The sequence below is a fragment of the Canis lupus genome, chromosome X, assembly GCF_048164855.1.
Source record: "Canis lupus baileyi chromosome X, mCanLup2.hap1, whole genome shotgun sequence".
In the NCBI taxonomy this organism is placed as follows: domain Eukaryota; kingdom Metazoa; phylum Chordata; class Mammalia; order Carnivora; family Canidae; genus Canis; species Canis lupus.
This window is the reverse complement of record NC_132876.1, coordinates 84,514,786-84,536,359: the sequence shown is the minus strand read 5'-3', so window position 1 is coordinate 84,536,359 and position 21,574 is coordinate 84,514,786. Positions and strand designations below refer to the sequence as shown.

Below are 21,574 nucleotides of genomic sequence, written 5' to 3'. Positions count from 1 at the left end.
AAAAAATTAAAAAAAAAAGAATACAATCCACACTCTTGAAAAAAATAAAATAAAATAAACAAGTGGAGAGGCACACAAATCCTCTTCATGGATTGGAAGACTCAGTATAGTATGGATGTCAATTTTCCCCAAATTGATCTATAAGTTTAGCACAATCCCTAACAAAATCCCAGCAAAGTCTCTCTCTTTTTAAGAATATTTTATTTATTTATGAGAGACACACAGAGAGAAGCAGACACACAGGCAAAGGGAGAAGCAGGCTCCCCATGGGGAGCCTGATGCAGAACTTGATCCCAGGACCTTGGGATCATAACCTGAGCCTAAGGCAGATGCTCAACCACTGAGCCACCCAGGCACCCCTCAGCAAAGTTTCTAAAGATATAAACAAGTTTATTCCAAAATTCATATAGAGAGAGGCAAATAACTTTGAATGACTGAAGCAATTTTGAAGAATAAAGTGGGAAGAATCACTCTACCCAATGTTAAATCTTACTATATAGCTATAATAATCAGGACTCCAGGATTCACAGAGGGATAGACAAAGAACAACAGAACAGAACACAACAGGAAATCAAAAAATAGCCCCACACAATTAGTCCAACACAACCATGCCCAACTGTTTTTGACAAAGGTGCAAAAGCAATTCAATGGAGGAAAGATAGTCATTTTAACAAATTGTGTTTGAGCCATCAGACTTCTATAGACAAAAATATGAATCTCGACCTCATTAAGTTCACATTTTATACAAGAATTAATTCAAAATGAATCATGGATTTAAATGTAAAATATGCAACTATAACACTTTTAGAAGGAAATGTAAGAGAAAATTTGTGGAACCTGGCACTAGGCAAAAATGTTTCTTAGACATAACACGAAAAGGACAACACATAGATGCAGACTTTGAGAAGTGAGACTTTGTTAAAATGAAAAATTTTGGTCCGCAAACTCTCTTAAGATGAAAAGACCAGCTACGGACTGGGGGAATAAACGGCGGACCAGGTATCTGACAGAGAACTTGTACCTAGAATATACCAAGAATTCTCAAAATTTAACAGAAGCAAACACTACAATTAGAAAATGGATAAAAGACATGCACAGACATTTCACCAAAGAGGATATACAGATGGCAAGTAAGCACATGAAAATATGTCAACATCGTTAGGGAAATGCAACTGAAAATAAAGAGATATCACTATACACCTATTAGAATGGCTAACAAAATTATAGTGACAATACCAAATGCTGGCAGAGAGGTAAAAAAAACTGGATCTTTCATACATTGCTGGTGGGAATGTAAATTGGTACAGTCTGGAAAATTCTGGCAGTTTCTTGTAACACTGAACTTACACTTACCATCCGACCTAGCAGTTGCACTCTTGGGCATTTATCACAGCAAAAGGAAAACTGATGTTTTCTATATGACTGTTCATAGCAGTCTTGTTTTTAACAGGCAAAAATTGGAAGCAACCCAACCGTCCTTCAATGGGTGAATAAATACACTGTAGAACACCAAAGCTTAACAATAATACTACTCAGCAGTAAAAAGGAATGAACTTGGGTGGATCTCAAGGAAATTATGCTAAATGAAGAAAAGCCAATTTCAAACGGCATGATTCCATTTACATGATATTCTTGAAATAATAAAATTATTATTGGATGGAGAACATGTTTGAGGTTGCCAGGGGTTAGAGTAACCGAAGGAGGTGACTGTGACTATATTGGGTAGAAGGAAGAATCTTTACTGTGGAGGAACAGTTGATTGTGGTGGTTACATCAATCTACCGATGATAAAATTGTGTAGTACTAGATGTGCAGACGCTGAAATGAGGGCATGTAAAACTGGTGAGATCTGAATAAGGTCTGTGGATTGTACCAATGGCAGTATCTTGGTTATGTAAGATATTAGCATTGGGGGAGACTGAGTAAAGAGTACATGGATCTGTTGCATAATATTTTTTACAGATCCTATGAATCTATAATAAAACAAGGTAAATCCGAAGGACTATGAATGTTTTAGAACTCACACATTTGCCTATTATAAAACCGAACAACATCTTTCTTATGTAAATTAGACAAAATACAGAAGAGCCTACATTTTTGTTTAGCCAAGAAATGTAAATGAAAATGACAATATGAGTTCATGGTAATTGCACATGGTCTATTTCCAAACCCAGAGAAGTAAACCGAAAAGGGTTTGTTGCTTAAACATCTGTATGAGTTAGGATTCCACCAGAGGAGCCAACCAATAGGACATTCTATACACACCCGCACACACACACATTATTTATTCATTCATTCATTAAGATATTGGCTTACACAATTGTGGGGCTGGGTAAGCAAATCCAAAATCTGTAGGGCACACTGTCAGAAAGGAACGATTGGGCCCACCCAGATTATCCAGGATAATCTCCCTTACTTTAAATCAACTGATCAGGAGCTTTAGATCCATCAGCAAAATATCTTCACAGCAACGCGTAGATTAATGTTTGATTGAATAAGAGGGGCGGCAGCCTGACCAAGTCGACACCTCAAAAAGCCAGACATCACAGACCATTTGTGCTGGCAATTGAATAAATTTATTCTGTTAATAGGCACCCTGGCTTTATTATTATAGGTAATTCAAGAGCAAACAACTTAAATCAATAGTGGCCGACAATGAGTTTTATACAGGAGGGACCACTTACAGAACTTTAGAGTTGAAAGGGGCCATGAAAAGCTTAGTTTATATTTCACCACGGTCAAGGCACCTCCCCGTCGTCCTCTGGGCACTTATCCGGGCCGAGGCTCCTCCCGGCAGCAGCGCGCCCAGCAGGAGCAGAGAGGAACCCACCTGGAGCACGACGCCGCGGGTGCGGGAGCACCAAGTGGGCGGAGCCTCGAGGCGCGCGGCGGTGGCGAAGGCGCCCAGCCCGCCAGAAGAGCGCGCGGCGGGCGGACGGCGGGGAGCCAGTCGGGTAGGGCGAGCGCGGCCGGCGGTTGGTGTGGGGGGGCCGTTGAGGGGGGGCTGGAAGGAAGGGGAAGAGGCGGAGCGTGGGAGCGCACAGTGTCAGGAATACAATAGTGCTCCGCGCCGCTTCAGCCGCCGCGGCCGCCGCCGCCGCCGCCGCCGCCGCCACCACCGCCACCGCCGCCGCCGCCGCCGCCCAACCGCCTGCCCAACGCTGAGGCCTGACGGGCCGGGCGGGCGAGGGCCGAGGGCGGGAGCTGAGGCGCAGGGGGCGGCCCCGGCGGATCAGGCGGCGGGGCGGGGGGCGGGGGTGGGGAGGAGATTAGGGGGCAGGTGCGAGGGAGGGGAGAGAAGAAAGCGAGCGGTTGGGGGGCGGTTACCACCCCTACTGGACTCGCCCGGCACATTGCCGGGCCCGAGTGTGGAGCCGGGAAGGAGGGAGCGGCGACCTAGCTGCGCAAAGGTAGGCGCCACAGAAGCTGGACGCGGCGCGAGCGGCGCTGGAGGCGTCGCGCCGGGTGGGTAGCGGGAGTGGCGGCCTCGGGGAGTGGAAGCGGGTGCCGCGGCGCGCAACGTCCCGGCCCAGCCTCGCAGCGTTCCGGGACGCTCCGGCCCCACATCGCGGTCGCTCCGGCGTCCCCGGCGTCTTCGGGCCGAGAGCGTGTGTGGGCTGAGGTAAAGTGCCCGCTGGCCCCTCGGTCGGCCCGGACAGTGCTGGGGTGGCCGCCGCGGGGGGCGGGGGCGGACGCCCGAGCTCGGGCTCGGCTGCAGCTTCGCTCGGGCAGGAATTGAGCGCCATAACTGTTGCGGCCGTTCACTCCGGTGCCCCCTCCCGGCGCCCCCTCCCTCTCTGCGCTCTGCCTGGTCTCGGGGCTCCCGGGGTCAGACCCGCGGTGGGGGGACCTGCTCTGCGGGGCCGCCTGGGCCGGATGCTCCAGGGAGCGAGGGCGCGCCCCTGGCTGTTTCGATGTTGGGGGGCATGAAGAACCGAGTGTTTGGAGAGGGGGGGCCGGGCGGCTCAGGGAGTGGCGAGGCTCCCGGTGAGCCCGGGTACCCCCGGAGCAGGAGCGCGAGCTCCCCGCGGGCTGGCTAACTTTCCCTCCCCCTCCCGTCATTGTTCGGGCGCTGCCAGTCCGGGGCCGCCGCCACCGCCGAGCGCCTGGCGGTCCGGGGGGTGGGAAAACCGGGAGGGCTTTGCGAATCTTGCGGGGAAAATTTCCCACCGCTGGGCACGGCAAAGTTAACTTTTCTCCAGTGAACGAGTTGGTTTTATTCCCTCGGCCGTGGGGCGATCGATTTAAAAAAAAAGAGAGAGAGAGAGAGCCTCCTTGCAATCTTTTCTTCTCGCTTTTCAGAGCTACTGCTTTGGTGAAGTCTGGCTTTAAATTGCACAGGGCAACCTGCGTTTATTATTTGTGAGGGGGGGCGGGATCTGGAGTGAGTGACCATAATGGTGGTATGTGAAGGCATGTTTAAAAGTTGGTATCATTGTGTAGCCCTGGGACATATGTAGTTCCCAGGCATTTGGCAAGAAACTTGTTTGGCCGCTTCTCTGACTTTCTGAGTTGCTAGGAAATCCATGGCCTCAGATGTGCGCAAGGTTTTTTGATGTGAGAACCGTTTATCTGTGAAGCTGAGGATGGGACCCCCCCCCCCACGCCATCTGATTGTATAAGAAATCAAAACCGTGTTGATGGTGATTTCAGTGGCCTGAAGGGAAAGGCGACCTCATTCCCGGTATTCAGTCTGATAAAGATAACTGTCTGCTTCTCTCTAAACTCTCAAAGTAATGGAAAATAATTTAGGTAAAGACTGGTTGCACAACATCTTGGCTCAGTTTAAGCAACCCAGAATCCACTTTCCCAGAGTAGTTCTCTTAAATACCTTCCCTGAAGCCACTTCTTGTCAGCCTGGGGGTGAGGGGGAGAAAGAAGTCGGTCTGAACAAAGCATTGTATTTTATTTAATTTAATATTTTCATAACATCTGTAAACAATGGGAATGGATTCCTACCTCTGTACCCTTTGAATTGAATATCGTAGTTTTCATGCTTTTATAGTGTCATGTGATTACTCTCTTGATAACTGAAAATATATTTTTTCTTTTTTGTTTAGCCAAGGAGTATTCTACCTCCATAACATATCATTTTCTTTTTCATTTAAAGTGAGCTCTGAGCTGAAATACTTGAAGTGTAAAAGATAATACCTCGCTTCAAGGGGTGAAGGGATTACATGAGGTCTTTGGGACACGCTTCTCAGTATTAGCTACCATCATTACCACCTTTTCTTTAACTGTGGTCTTCTCTACAGTTTGATGTTTTTTGTTTTTATTTAGAAAGAAGAGTTCTTAACCCAATATCTTTGCCTTAAAACAGTTCCTTGCATTTTTCATCCAATCAGTTCTGGAATAGTCAGGGATACAGGTCTGGTTCTAGAACCCACACATTCCGTCTCCCACCTTTCTGAGTCACATTGCTGTGCTTTGGCAGTGTGGTAAGTGCCTTCTCGCTTTTAGTATCCTGTGAATCTTGGTCACGGGTGGGAGAAAGTGGAGAAGGGCCTTCTACTCCTTCCTGAAGTGTTTGTGATCAACTGGAAGCCAGGGGGGACTCAGAAATAACCTTAGGGGTGCCCATGACCCACCTTCTAGCCTGTAGATGAAGTTTCCATAAGTAGGACACATGATGATGCAGGGCTTTCATCATAGTTGAGACAAATGGATTAGTGAAAGTAAAAATAAAGAACCAAGGATGTTAGACTAGTAGGTTGGTTATGATCCTCTCCTTTGATAATTCTTCTCTTTTCCCTCCCTTGTGTTTCAACAGTAACAATCCATGTTTCCCCTAAGCTATACAAATCTATTTTTTCTTTTTGCCCACTACTTTGAGGTCTGAGTAGAACTAGGCAAGTATTTGGGGGAATGTAGGGGAAGGCAGGAGGCATTGGGTCTTTGTGAAGACATGGCATTACAGAGGGCTTTTATAAGCCTTGATCAGGGAGGGATACAGAGGTTGAATATTATCATAGGACATAATGCACCTACTTCCTCATGAAGGTTACATGAAACAGGAGCTGAGAAAGGTAGAGATCATATGCTGGCTTACATTTAAAAAAAAATCTCTCATCAGGGAATAACTTACCTCACTTACCTCACTTTATAGGTGACACCCATCTGGCACTTTCCTGAAGTGGCTTATATGGGGACACTGGAGTGGTTTAGCAGTTTCTCCCTGTTGTTCAGTTATAGTGTGGCTGGGAAAGCTGAAGCATTCTGGTTTGTGGGGAGAATTTAGGGTGAATGGGTAAAAATGATGAGCGAATAAAAAGGTGCTAGCAAATGGTCATTACAGACCAAGTAACTACCTTTTTGACTTTCTGTTTTCTGAAATATTTGTGACTCCCCCATGGTTATTTTTGCCTCCTCCCTGTAGTAGGTCTCTCCTTAGACAATAGTAGCAAAGCTCTTAATCAGAACTGCTTCTGCTTCTCTGGGGGACAGAAAGAAGGGTACTGGGGAGAGTTTACCTAAACCCACAGCTAAGCTTCGGAAAAGTAACTCAGAGGGCAGTCAACTGAGGAAAGTAGGTGGGGGGCCTGGTGTGGGAAAATGGTACTGGTGTTTTTGACTAATAGGAGATGCCTATGCGTTGATTGATACTTTTTTTTTTAAGATTTTATTTATTTATTCATGATAGTCACAGAGAGAGAGAGAGAGAGGCAGAGACACAGGCAGAGGGAGAAGCAGGCTCCATGCACCGGGAGCCCGATGTGGGATTCGATCCCGGGTCTCCAGGATCGCGCCCTGGGCCAAAGGCAGGCGCCAAACTGCTGCGCCACCCAGGGATCCCTGATTGATACTCTTTAAGCAGTAAATAATCTCTGTCACAACCCAGAGACCATAGCTGAGCCTACTATCCAAGGAGCTCCTTGTCCCTTGATACGAGCTGATAGGCAAGGATATCTGAGCGCGGAATGTGCTTTTTGAAATGCTGACAAGAGAATATGGTACCAGCATGGCCAGTACACCAGACCTTGTGTTTTGGAGTCTCCTGGGAAAATTCTTCTTCCATTTTTAGATTTTAAAAACTTATTTTGATTATAATTGCAAAAAGTTGCAAGAATAGTACAAAGAACCTCCTGTATTCCCTTTACCCAAGGTCACTAATTATCAATAGTTTGCTCCCAAAGCAAAGACTATACTGTGCTTTATCATCTGTTCTTTCTGTTTCTTTTTCTGAGCCATTTGAAAGTAACCATTGAGAGATTGACATTGTCAAGGGCATCCTGTCCTAAAGAGTGGCTCAGGTGTATCCTTGGGGTATAGCAGAATTTTGGTGGTGATGCAGGGCCCCAGAGGGAGAGTCAAGTCTACCTATAGCTGTAAAGCACATGTGAGTCATATGGAATCTCTGGTGCTAGATATAGAAATCAGTATCAATTGTAAAAGTGGTTAAATTTGTTCCCAACTATGCCAAACTTCAATATTGTTAGGAAAATCCACTTCACCACTCCGCAGCTTTGCAGCTGTAATGTATTCTCCAACATTTTCATTTAATTCATTCAGCAAACATCTGTTGAGTGCCTCTTATTTGCTGGGAGTATAAGAAGTGAAAGATAACTCACTTCATCCTATTAAGAGTTCAACATCCAGTGTAAAGGAAGAAAGAAATCTACCGTCACAGTCATGGGGAAGAGCATTTCTGTTGAAGGAGTTTACAGGAGGTGCTTAGAACACCACAAACTGGTTAAGGATCTGAAGAATAGATACATGGGAGTCGAATGTGAAGATCCATTTTCTCTGAGACTTGCTGCTCTTAGGTGACAAGGTTCATGAGTTAGGGAAGCCTTTGGTTTCCTATAGCCAGCACAAGCTATGGAGTCAGGACAACTTGGATTTGAATCTACCACTTGATCTGGGCTGGTACTTGACTTCTCTATGCCTCAGTTTCTTCATCTGCCTAATTTGACATGTCCAAAGTAATAATTAATTGAGGTAATAATTGCTCTGTAAACATTCATTTTTATCTCCCTCCCTCCAAATGCAGTATGTGGGGAAATAAGGTGAGCAGTATTAAGTGTTAAGGTGGGATCCAAGGAGGTGTTTCTATTTTTCCTACAAATATGTAATTGCTAATTGTATTGAGAGCTATGATGGAGATCACTGTAAGGGATAATAACAGCAGCTATGACTTGTTAACCATTTTTTGTACACTGAGCACTGTGCTAAATATTTAACATAGAGTATCACTCTGAGGTGTAAGGCAAAGGTGACTTGCCTGTGGTCACACAGCAAATAAAAGGTAGAATGCTTTTATAAGGGAGACAAGCAAAGTGCCCTGGACCCTGAATAATGAGAAGGAATAAGCAAGGTAAAAGAAAGGATTGTCAGGCAGAGGGAACACACCAGGTGTTGTGAGGACAGAGGTGAAAGAGAGATGTGGAAAGGATCCATAGAGGTTTGGCTAGGACCCGGGGAAAGAGAGATGAGGTAGGCAGGGGGAGATTGACAGGGCCTTATGGGATCTCATTAAGAAGCTTGTGTTTTATTCCAAGGGCAGTGGGAGGCTGCTGGAAGGTGTTTTTCACCTTAAACCATAAGGGGTATGTGTGGGTGGGTGGGTGTGGTGCAGTGTGTGTAATCCTGAAAAGCATCTAGTGAGACCTAAACAAAAGTAGTTTTTTTTTTTAATTTTTTTAAATTTATTTATGATAGTCACATAGAGAGAGAGAGAGAGAGAGAGAGAGAGAGGCAGAGACATAGGCAGAGGGAGAAGCAGGCTCCATGCACCGGGAGCCCGACGTGGGATTCGATCCCGGGTCTCCAGGATCGCGCCCTGGGCCAAAGGCAGGCGCCAAACCGCTGCGCCACCCAGGGATCCCAACAAAAGTAGTTTTAAAGTCATTTCCCCTTCAGTATCCCACTTTGTGATCCAATGGAGGCAGTGTTTCTGGCCCAAATGTGTAGATCTTAAACAGTTTCTATGGCCCACCATTAACACAGCTAAAAAGAGTTGCTGTGATGCTGGAAGAAGCTGGTCCTGCAGAATGCTTCTAGAAGGTTTAATTAGGCTTATATATCTGATGCTTTTTAGGCTGCATTAAGGGAGCTCTTTCAGCTTTCACTGAGCCCTGTCAAATGGGGGGAAAAATTAGGAAAACTAATTCCTGGAAACCTGAGTTATTGTTCAGTGGTAGAAATGGAACTGTTGAGTATAAGACTTCAGTTTAAATATATCATGATAAGGATTCTTCAGTGACTAAATGGAAATTTTTAATGTTTTTTGTTTTTTTGGTGTGTGCCATCTGTGATGGCAGACAGCACATTTGTGAGAATCTGGGAAGACTTAGGCATTTTTTCAGTACTTATATATTTATTTATTCTCATCCAGGTACTGCAGGTTTTTCTGTTTGAAACTATTTCTTATGTGCAGAATCAACTGCACAGGGAGAAAACCAGTGTTCTCTTCCCCTTTCCATATGTAGCAGACCATAAACATATTTACTTTGAAGTAGTCTTTGTCTGTTAGTTTTTTTTTTCTCTTTTTGGCAGGGATGGTTGTTAGCTGGTGGTTGGATGATCTAGGATGGCCTTGCTCACATATCTGGTGGCTGTCAGGCCAGTTGGTCTAGGAGGCCCTAAGTGAGGACAGCTCATCTCCACTCCGAAGTGGTCTCTCCTTTAGCTGACTGGTTTGGATCTGTTGACATGGTCTCAAAGGCACAAAGAAACAAACAAGAGCAAGTGGCAGTGCACAAGCATTTCTCAGGTGTCTGCTCGTATCACATTTGGTATTGTCCTATTAGCCAAAGTTGGGGAGTGCTTCCTTGGCCAAGCCCAGAGTCATTGTGGGAGGGAACCATCTAAAGGTACAAATGCAAGGAGGTGTTTTTTTAACTGAGGACCATTACTGCAGTAATGCATAATAATTATTAATGAATGTAACCTCTTTTCTTTTGATAAATCTTATTAAGCACTCATTTCTTTTTTTTTATTTTTTTATTTTTTTAAGCACTCATTTCTAAATGTAGTGTATTTAAGAAAAGAGAGAGAGAAAGAAAGGGGAGAGGAGAAGCAGAGGGAGAGAGAATTTTAAGAAGGCTTCACATCCAGTGTGGAGTTCAACATGAGGTTCAATCTCACAACCCTGAGATCATGACCTGAGCTGAAGTCAAGAGTCAAACCCTTAACTGACTAAGCCACCCAGGTGCCACTAAATGTAGTATATTCTTCAAACTAAGTAGTATGCGCCATTACTTCTACTGAGTGTGGAGCTGAGTGATGGTTTTTCTAGAAGGAAACCAGAAGGGGAGATAGTGTGGCTCTGGATGTAGGTACTCTTGCAAGTGGCTTGAATGCTCACTGATCTTTGTGGCTGTTATCAAAGGAGTTCCTGCATTTCCTCAACCTCCTTTCAAGCTTTATGCCCTAAAACTTATTGTGCTAGACTATACTGTGCTTTGTAGTCAAGCAGAAAATGGTTAATTGGAATTGGAAACCCATCACTACCTGAAAGATGAGAGAAACATTTGCAGCTTTTCTACATAACCTTTTTTTTAAAAAAAAATATTTTATTTATTTATTCATGAGAGACACAGAGAGAGAGAGAGGCAGAGACACAGGCAGAGGGAGAAGCAAGCTCCATGCAGGGAGCCCAACGTGGGACTCGATCCCGGGTCTCCAGGATCAGGCCGTGGGCCGAATGCGGTGCTAAACTGCTGAGGCACCCGGGCTGCCTCTACATAACCTTTATAGTTTTTACCTGAGAAGAAATCCTTATATGGGCATTATGATAAAGACAAAGGATTCTCTGTAGGTATATATTTTATTTGGTCGAGATTTTATTTTTTTTTTATTTTATTTTTTTTTTACAAAGAAGTTCTAATTCAGTGAACTCCTTCTTTTTTTTTTTTTTATTTATGATAGTCACACAGAGAGAGAGAGAGAGAGAGAGAGAGAGAGGCAGAGACACAGGCAGAGGGAGAAGCAGGCTCCATGCACCGGGAGCCCGACGTGGGATTCGATCCCGGGTCTCCAGGATCGCGCCCTGGGCCAAAGGCAGGCGCTAAACCGCTGCGCCACCCAGGGATACCCTGGTCGAGATTTTAAAGTCTCCCTGTGGTTGCAGTGAAGAATCCAGTAGTGTATTGTGAAGTGAGTGGTCAGTGATCAGCAGTTCGGGGCATCAGCCTTTGACCTTTATTTGTGAAGTTTTCAGAGGTAACCCTTTTCTCATAAACTGAAATAGGATTTTTCAACCAGCTATGGCCTGAAATATATTACATAAAAATGCAGCTGGACCCTAGGAAGCATGTGTGGGAAACTGAGGAGAAGGCTCACTTTGTTCATTTTAGAGATGCACATTCCTCCAGAAAATTGCCTGGTGATAGAATCTCAGCTTTCTTTCTTTTCCTCCTAGGATAAAAATTAAAAATGGAAAATCCCTGACATTTTAAAAGTCAGTGTCTTGAAAATAGCCATCAAAATCATAAATGTATATATCATTTGACCCAGCAAACACTTCCAGGAATTTATTCAACAAATATTTGCATATTATTTGGAATATTTATAATAGCAAAAGATTGGTTAATGTTCTAAGTATCAGTCAAGGCTTGGTTGTACAGTAGAATATTAAAAGATACCGCATGAGGGCAGCCTCAGTGGTGCAGTGGTTTATCGCCGCCTGCAGCCCAGGGTGTGATCCTGGAGACCCAGGATTGAGTCCCGCGTCGGGCTCCCTGCGTGGAGCCTGCTTCTCCCTTTGCCTGTGTCTCTGCCTCTCTCTCTCTCTCTCTCTCTTTCTGTTGCTCATGAATAAATAAATAAAATATTTTTTAAAAATAAAAGATACCACATGATTTCTAAGGTGTACAAAATGAAGAAAAATAAGAGAACAGTGTGTATTGTATGCTACCATTTGTGACAGCTACTGGGGCAGTAATATGTACTGTATAATATATACATTTTGCTTACATAGACATAAAATATTTCGAGAAGGATGTTCAAGACACTGATAGCTTTAGAACATATATAGTGAGGGTAGAGGGTTGAAAGATCTTTTTACTGCATAAACTTCTGTATATACCTTTAAAAAATTTTTTTTTGGTTGTCAAGTGATCCTCCATTGAAATATTTTACTTTGTTAGTTTTTGTTTTGTTTTGTTTTGTTTTGTTTTTTACTTTGCAGTTCTTAAGTAGGTGGGCATTCCACTGCACTACTATTGATGTCATCTATGATGTCATGAGGGTGGTGGTCATCAACATTGCAGCCCACAGATGGGGCAGTCCCCAGGATCTCTTTAATGGTTCCAGAGAGTTCTCTGGCTAAACATCAGTGCTGCATCTGTCAGGCAATGTTGACAGTATCATCAAAAGTGCTATTTCCACTGTGCTTAATGTTTTTCTGCTTCTTTCTGTCTCTTGGTGGTTCCTTGAGGGCTTTGATAATCAGGGCAGAAGCAGAAGGTACCACTTCAGTCTGGGCTGAATGGTCAGTTTCACTGTTCCTCAGACCCTTCTAATCACTGGTTGCCTTGGCAATGTCATCAGTGTTTTTTAAAGATAGACACAGGGGGGAGAGTGTGATCTTTGGGGCCAAGCCATACATGGCACTGACTTCCCCACCAGTTCACCTTAGGTATAAAACTTTGATCTTGTTGGAGTTGAACATAGGCAGTATGGTGGAGGCAGTGGTGTTAGATCAGCCCAGATTCAGGAGGACCCAAGACAGTTGCACCTTTACCACCTCCAAGCTGAAAGTCAAAAGTACCTTTTGAATTTTAAGCCATGTGAATACATTACCCTATTTTAAAAATCAAATAGATTTATTTATTTTTTTAAAGATTTTATTTATTCATGAGAGACACAGAGACAGAGAGAGAGGCAGAGACACAGGCAGAGGGAGAAGCAGGCTCCATGCAGGGAGCCTGACATGGGACTTGATCCCGCGGCCCCAGGATCAGGCCCTGGGCTGAAGGCGGCGCTAAACCGCTGAGCCACCTGGGCTGCCCCAAATAAAATTATTTAAAAAGATACGGTATATGGTGATGATGATGTGAACTGCATGGACTCCCACCTAAGTTGATCTGGTCAGAGCTATCCCTGGTAAGAAAAAAATATATAGATATAGATACAGATATACAGTTTTTTGTTTCCTAGAAGTGCTTCAGAATAGCGTACTTCTGAATTTTTAGAAGTCCTGCCTTTTCCAGAATGTCATATGAATGGAATCATACCCTATTTAGCCTTTTTTGGTCTGGCTTCTTTTATTTGATTCATCCATGTTATGTGAATTAATAGCCTGTTCCTTTTTATCACTGAATAGTATTCCATTGTATGGGTGTACCACAATTTGTACATTTACCTCTTGAAGGACAACTTAGCTGCTTCCAGTTTCTTGGTGATTATAAATAAAGCTGCAGTAAATATTAGCATACAGATTTTTTTTTTAAACGTAAGTTTTCAGTTCATTTGGGTAGATATATAGGGGTGGGTTTGCTGAGTTTTTATAAGAAATTGCCAAACAGTCTTCCAAAGTGGCTCTGCCATTTTGCATTCCCACTAGCCATGAATATGAGGTGTGTGTCAAGTTTCCTTTTGCTGCATATGGATATCCAGGAGTTCCAGAACCATTTGTTGAAAAGACTGTCCTTTCTTCATTATTATTGGTTTTGCACCTGTGTCAAAAATGTGACTATGCCTGTGTGGGTCTACTTCTGGGCTCTGTAATCTGTTGCATTGATCTGTGTGTCCATCATTTTGCTATTAAACACCGTCTTGATTACTATAGCTTTATAGTAAGTCTTGAAATTAGTTAATATGAGTACTTTTACTTTTTTTCTTCTCTACCAGAATTGTAATCATAAGAGAGGACATTCTTGTTCCAGTCTCTCACCATTAAGTATGATGTTAGCTATAGGGTTTTTTTTTTAGATTTTATTTATTTGAGGGAGAGAAAGCACAGGCAGGGGAGGGGCAGAGGGAGAGGGAGAAGCAGACTCCTGACCAAGCAGGATGCCTGACATGGGGCTTAATCCCAGGACCCTGAGATCTTGACCTGAGCTGAAGGCAGACACTTAACCAACTGAGCTACCCAGGCTTCCCTAGCTGTAGGTTTTTAAAATATATATACCCTATTGCACTGAAAAGAGTTACCATAGCAGTCCTGACACTGTTTGCTATCTTTAGAAGGTCTTGCAAGATTGGCCCTTGGCTGCTGTCTTGAAAATTGGCTCTTCAAACATTTTGAAAATAAAATATTCAACCTTCATTTATTCCTTTTCCAGTGTTCATTTCTTTATGTTAATCCAAGCTTCCACCTTAATCATAATCTTTCAGCCTGAAAAAATTTTCCTTAATTAACAATTCTTTTGTGCAAGGTCTGCTGACAGTAAATTCTTTGCTTTTGTTTGAGAAAGTCTTTTTTTTTCCTTCGCTTCTGAAGGACATTTTCGTGGGATATGGAATTCTGAGTTGACAATTTTTATCCTCTTCAACATATTACCCCACTGTTGCCTTGTTTGCATGGTTTCTGCTAAGTCTGCTGTAACTTTTATTCTTCTTTCTCTCTATATATAGATATAGATAGAGATATAGTTTTAGTAGTTAATGTGTTTTTTTCCTCTGACTGCCTTTGAGCTCTTTGTCTTTGCCTAGATGTGGCTTTTTAATTTTGTCATATTTGTCCTGCTTGGTGTTCTTCTGAGCTTCTTGTATCTGTGGATTGTTGCCTGTCACTAATTTTGGAGAGTTCTCAGTCATTATTTTTTCAAATAATTCTTTGGGTAGCCCTGGTGGCCCAGGGGTTTAGCACCGCCTTCGGCCTGGGGTGTGATCGTGGAGACCCGGGATTGAGTCCCACGTCAGGCTTCCTGCATGGAGCCTGCTTCTCCCTCTGCCTGTGTCTCTGCCTCTCTGTCGTGAATAAATAAAATCTTTTTAAAAAATAATTCTTGTATTCCATTCTCTTTTTTTTAATTCCCCCGGGATTCCAATTACAAGTATGTTATACCTTTTGATATTTTCCCATAGTTCTTGTATGCTGTGTTCTTTTTTTTTCACTCTTTTGTCACTTTTTGTTTTAATTTTTATTGATTTGGCCAATAAACTCAATTGTTAAACTCACTGATCTTTCCTTGGCTGTGTCAATTCTACTGTTGAACATGTTGGTTTGGGTTTTTTTTTTTTTTTTAAGTTCTAGCATTTCCATTTGATTGTTATGCTATCTTCTTGCTGAAATTATTCATCTATCTAGTCTTGCATGTTGTCTACTTTTTCCATTAGAGTCTTTAATATATTAATCATAATTCTAAATTTCATTTGATAGTACCAACATCTATGTCATACTGAATCTCAATCTGATTATTGCTTTGTCACTTGGAATATTTTCTTGCCCTTCATTATGCCTCATAATAAAAAGCTGAACATGGCTGAAAAGTTGAAACTGAACATCAGGAGATGCTGAGTTAAATATTTGATATATTTGGGTAAGAACACAGATGTCCTTCTGCTAGGCCTTTAGTGTGGGGATTTGAGTTAATCTAGTCAGGAGTTGGCTTGTGTTTGATGTTTCTTTTTGGTAGGGCACCAGAGATTTCTGATTCCTCTAGTGATACCTTCTTTTTGACTCCTGCTTGGCTTTGGGTTTTTCCTTTGTGCTGTTTCCCAAGAGCTGTTATAGCCCTCCCAGTTGGATTCCATTGTTACTAACTACATAGCTGGTTTGCCAGGTGGTGGATGGTGGAGGAGGAGGGAGTTCTCTGATGATTTGATTAAGCCTCAGACTTAGACACGCATTGGAACCTGGGTCTTGATTATGTCCTTTACAAGATCCTGCCCCTTCTCCAGGGGGTGAAGCTTCTTTTCCTTTTTTCTTGTCTTCCTTTTCCCCAGCTGCAGTGAGTATCCACCAGTGTCCTTAAACCAAGGGTTTTAAGCCCTTCCCCCTGCAGATTAATAAGCCTTTTGTTCTGTACTGGCGGTAAAGGAAAGGGGTCTGGGTGGATTTCACAGTGGGTGTTGTTTTCCTCAACCAACCAGCACCAGGATGGAAGCTTTCTCTGGGATTTTCCCTGATTCTTTCTGTAAGAGCTTGGTGGGATTCCTGTAGGAAAAACTTGTAAGAGAATGGGAATTCCTCCACCCCATGTGGAGCCTAGAAGCTTCATACTGTCATGACATCCCATACTCTGGTCTTCAGTAATTTGTTAGAATTTCTAGTTTGATCTTCCTATCAGATTACATGCTTGGATCCTATGCCTACCTGCAGGCATCTGTCTCTTCAGATATCCAGATGGTGGTTTGCCCTGTACTCAGTTCTTTGATAGGTCCAAGAAGAGTCGTTGGTTTTTCAGTTTGTCTAGTACCTTCTTTTTTGTAAAGGTGAGAATGATGGCTTACCAATCCTTTACCAGCTGAAACCTGTGTCCTGAGAAATAAGTTTTCATCTGTATAAATGTCTAATGCAGTGCGTGGCCCATAGAAACTCAGTACAGATTAGCTTTTCCTTTTTCTTTTTCTCACCTCCTTGAATTTTATGGTTTTATGGCTAGGGAGCTAGGAATAATTGATTCTGGTTTGGGTTCTGCCTGTTTTAGGCTTTAAAAGCCTCTACACTGCTGGCAGTATGTTGTTCTGTGTCTTGCTATCTTCCAGAATTCTATATATGCCTTTATAATTATTGAGAACATTATTAGCACTCAGTAATAATTTGCCTCATTCAAAATTAGAGTGTGATTTAGTCTTTCCACAGTATAGGTTTTGTTAGTGACCATGTATTTGTCATTTTTATTCCCCACATTTCCAGGTGCAGTTTAGTTCAGCAAATATTTGAGTGCCCACCGTGCTGTAAGGCACTAGGTGTTGAGTAGAATACAAGCATGGCCTGGTAAGTGGAGTAACCAAGAGGTTCTCAAAGGCAATGGAGATGAGACCCTTTGGATGTAAGGATATTGCCATTTGGGAAATATCTCCATTTTGATCTAGAAGGATTAAAATTGTTTTTAATTCTGTTTTTAGTTATACTAGAGATATACTAGAGTTGCATTCTAGTAAAAATTGAAAAGGTGTAGAAAGAGAGCCATGGTTGTCCATGACATCCTTATAACAGCCTCATTTCATTACATTCTTCTCAGGGTTAATTTTTATTACTTATTTTTTATTTACTATGCAAGTTGCTATATCAAGTATCATGTATTTTTAAGGGACTAAGCACACAAATTCTGTTAACTTTTGTTTAATGGGATAACTCATCATTCAGTTTGGTTGTGTAGCCTAATAATGTCTTTTTTGCTTCACATTATAGTTAACTCTTTTAATTTTTAAATCTGAAAACTATCGTTAATGGTAGGTAGAACTGTGTTTTCTTTTTACATAAATTAGTACTGACCAAAAAGAAGATGACCTTTTTCTTTAATTATCATATAGTAAAACTGACTTTTGGGGGCATGCATAGTCCTGTGGATTTTGATACATGTATAGATCAGTATAACCACCATCATAATCAAGGTACAAAATAGTCCCATCACCTGAAAAAACTCTGTGTTACCTTTTCAGTCACACTTTTCCCACCCCCAACCCATGACAGCCACTGACTGATCTGTGCTCCATCACTAGTTTTATCACTTTGAGGATGTCACATAAATGGAGTCAGACTGAATGTAATCTTTTGAGTCTTGCTTTTTTTCACTCAGCATAATGCTTTTGAGATTCATCCAAGTTGTGCATATTAATAGTTTATTCCTTTTTTATTGTTGAGTAGTGTTCCATTGTAGAAATGTACCACATTCGGGTTTCTAGCAGTTTTGGTAATTATAAGTAGAGTTGCTATAAGAATTCATATGCAAGTGTTTATGTGCACATACAGTTTCAGTTTCCTAGGGCAAATAACCTGAGAGTGAGATTGCTAGAATTATACTAACATTCATGGTAAAACTTAGTTGCCTAGAGTTTGAATGGTAGAATGGATAGAGTAGTAGAGGCTCAAGTTGTTTGAATTCTTCTTTTGCTTCTTAGTTATGCAACCTTGAGTGAATTTAACCTCTTTGTGCCCCAGTTTTATGTTTTGTAAAACGAAGTTAATAATAATAACCATTGGGATTGCTGTGTGGAATTAATGGCATATTAAGGATAAAATGCTGATCAATGTTTGGCAAACCAAATATTATTATTATTTCATGCTTAACTGAACCTTGTCAGAAACATTTGTCTTTAATTAAAATAGGAAATTAAGTAATCCATAAGTGTGATGTGTTTAGGAAGGCAAGCCTTCAAAGCATGCTGTCTCTAGGAGAAATTTTAAAAGTTATTCTCAGTGGTGAAAAAATTTAGGAACATAGATGTACAGGAGTCCTATGTAACATCCAAAGGTTGGACTAGATGACCAATTTTGATGGTTTTACTTGCCCTCTCAACATTAAAAGAATCATGTTCACTAAGAATTTAATCCATTGCTATATTTAATAGAGAAGCTGCAAAAACTACTTCAGGATCAGCTAACACTCATTTAGTGCTTGCTATATACCAGTCTCCAGGATAGGGACTCAAGTGTATAAACCTTAGTATGTCCCCACAAAATAAGTAATTTGGATAATCACTGAGTGATATTTTTATACTTTTTTAAAGGTAACTGTTGAAGACACTGATGAGGCATGATTTCTTGAAGTGCCCATGATGTGAACCACCTATGATATCTCAGATCCTATCTTGAAACAGGAAACCTCCCCAGTTTTGAGGAGCACATTGAGGAGAGAATTGTAAAACCTCAACATGTCTACTCAAATCTCTCCCTAGAGCACTATGTCATTAGAATGTAACAGAGGCTCCTTTCTTGCATAACTGTTATAGAGTATGGTCTGGCTCAGTCTGAGAGAATGCCAAGGCAGAAGAGATGTGTTTTCCCCTGGAGAACTTTCCCTGTCCTATGAGGTACACACAAAGGGCTACCCATTCACCTACTAGAGAGTGGGTGAAAGCCAGGAGGTGCAAAGAAGAACCTTCCTTCTCTTGTCTGTTCAGTTGTTTTGTAATGTATTCACATGCCACAGTCTATCAACTGAGGACAATTCTTCACCTGAAATTTCAAGGGAAGTGGGTGAAACAAGAAGTTAGAGCACATAGTCTGGGATGTCATCTCTAAACTGTCCTCACTGCCTCACCTCCCCAAGTACCACCAGCACAACACTCGAGTTTACCTGGAACCTTTCCTCACAGTTGGAACATTCTTCCCTCTTTGCCCTGCCAATCCTGCCTGGGCCATTTCTCGCAAATTCTAGCCCAGCAAGACACTCCCCCTTGCCTCAAAACCACTTGTTTGGACACCGTTCTCTACTCCATATTTCTTCATTACATCATGTCTTGTTTTTCTTTTCAGTAGGCTCCATGCCTAGTGTGGAGCCCAACACAGGCCTTGAACTCACAATCCTGAGATTAAGACCCGAGCTGAGATTAAGAGTCAGATGCTTAACTGACTGAGCCACCCGGGTGCCCCAATCATGTCTTTCCTATTCACTTTGTCACCTAATGCCATACTTCCTTACTCTGTGACCTATTTCATATATACACGATCTGAAGGTTTACAACTAGACTGTCTTTCCCAGAGTGGTAGGAAACCCTCAAATTCTCTATATCCTATCTCCACAAATACCTGAAAGAGAATTGTTGCCTGCTATTTAATTAAGCCAAACAGCGATTCTCATTTTGTGTTTAAAAATTACATATAACATGTTCTAATGGCTACATAAGTCCCGTGAAAAGTGATAGTTTGGGAAATAAATATGCATTTTGTGGACTGTCAGGAGAAAGCTGATGTTTTGCCATGCTGCCACAGTGAAAAGTGTGTCCATACCATTTACCTGGATATAGCATGGCTTCACAGTATAGATTACAGTCAAAACTTCAAGCAGCTTTTTTCTGGTTCCATCATGCATTCTAGCTTTCCCCATAATTCTTTGCCCACTTAAAATGTTAAAGAGCACTGGGAATTTTAAAATTAAAAAAAATATATAGACAAAACAGGGATCCCTGGGTGGCGCAGTGGTTTAGCGCCTGCCTTTGGCCCGGGGCATCCTGGAGACCCGGGATCAAATCCCACGTTGGGCTCCCGGTGCATGGAGCCTGCTTCTCCCTCTGCCTATGTCTCTGCCTCTCTCTCTCTCTCTGTGTGACTATCATAAATAAATAAAAATTTTAAAAAAATTATTAAAAAAATATAGGCAAAACATTGCAAACAGTTGTATCCTACTTGTCTCATATGAAACCTGCATCTTATATATAGGAGAGGGGAGTGGGTGTGTGTTGAGCCTCAGTTTAGATCTCCCCAGGATAACCAACTTAGGTCCAGGATAAACATTTTTTATACTTTGGGAATACCTGGGTGGCTCAGTTGGTTAAGCATCTGCCTTCTGCCGAGGTCGTAATCCCAGAGTCCTGGGATGGAGCCCTGTGTTGGGCTCCCTGCTCAGCGGGGAGCCTGCTTCTCCCTCTCCCTGTACTGCTCTTCCTGCTTGTGCTCTCTTGCTTGGTCTGTCAAATAAATACATACATACATACATACATACATACAATCTTTTTTTTTAAAGAAAGCATTTTTTATACTTGTAAATAAACCTGGCTGTAAAAGCTCCAGTTATGCCCTTTAACCCCTTGAAGAGAATTCATGTAGACACTTCTCTTTAGGGAAATAATTTCTAGGCTGTTTTCTTGCCATGATCTCTATGCCTCTGTACTCCAGGCCCAAATTCAACTTCCTTCCAGACTACTATCCTTAAAGATGCAGGCTGTAAAGGTCTCTTCTTCCTTATACCCCCATTCCCACTCTCACCATGAGGCCACCACTGACCCCTCACTGCTCACTGCATGGTGGACAGTGTCTAACTTCCTGAGAGCCTAGCAGTTAAAGTTCCCCACATCCAGTCCTAACCTTTCCCACCATCCTTACCTCTTACTTTTCAAATCCTTTACTCATTCTGCCCAAGTGTGCATTCACTAGAATCTAAACATACTATGAGTCATCCTGCCACTTCTGTGTGTACTGCCTTTGCCTGAAGTTCTCCACATTCCTCTGGGTTTGTTTCATCCTGTACATTCCGCAGGACCCACTCAAAAGCTTATCTTTTTTACCTCAATGGTTCCTTTAATCTTTGATGGCACACAGGACTGTGTTCAGCACTCATTTTCCCAAATGGGATGGTAGTATAGATTGGTTAATGGCCACAAAGTCCTTTCATTTCTGTATGTATGTGACTTTGCAGCACCTCCCATCAAGATAAGAGTCTGTTTCTCTACTCCCTGAATCTGGGCTGCCCTTGTAACTTGCTTTGGCCAATAAAATGCAGTGTGAGTAACTGTGTGACTTCGGCGCCTAGGTCTCAAGAAGTTTTGTAGCTTTCCCCTTGCTCCTTAGGAATCCTGAAGGAACCTTGTGAAGAAGACCAGCTAGTATGCTAGAGGAAGAGGAGGAAGAGATGCTGTGGGAAGAGGTCAGTCAGCAGCCAACCATCAAACATGTGAGTGAGGCCATATTAGAACATTGAGCCCCAGTCACATTGCCAGATGACTAACCATATGAGGGACTCAGGAAAGACTAATTAAAGAATAACCTAGCTGATTCTATCCCAAATTGCTGACCCACAGA

At 42.4% G+C, this 21,574-nt stretch overlaps 1 protein-coding gene across 2 annotated transcripts in view; it reads left to right on the top strand.

Annotated features, from left to right (window-relative positions):
- Positions 1-2,890: 2,890 nt before the first annotated feature.
- JADE3 (jade family PHD finger 3) overlaps positions 2,891-21,574 on the top strand; it is a 137,174-nt gene continuing 118,490 nt past the window's right edge. The window contains exon 1 of one of the 2 annotated variants that reach the window (XM_072815721.1): positions 2,891-2,954. The gene's annotated coding sequence lies outside the window, so the exon portion shown is untranslated. Of the gene's footprint in view, positions 2,955-3,271; positions 3,411-21,574 lie in introns of those variants that run through there. The other variant, XM_072815720.1, reaches the window with a different exon arrangement.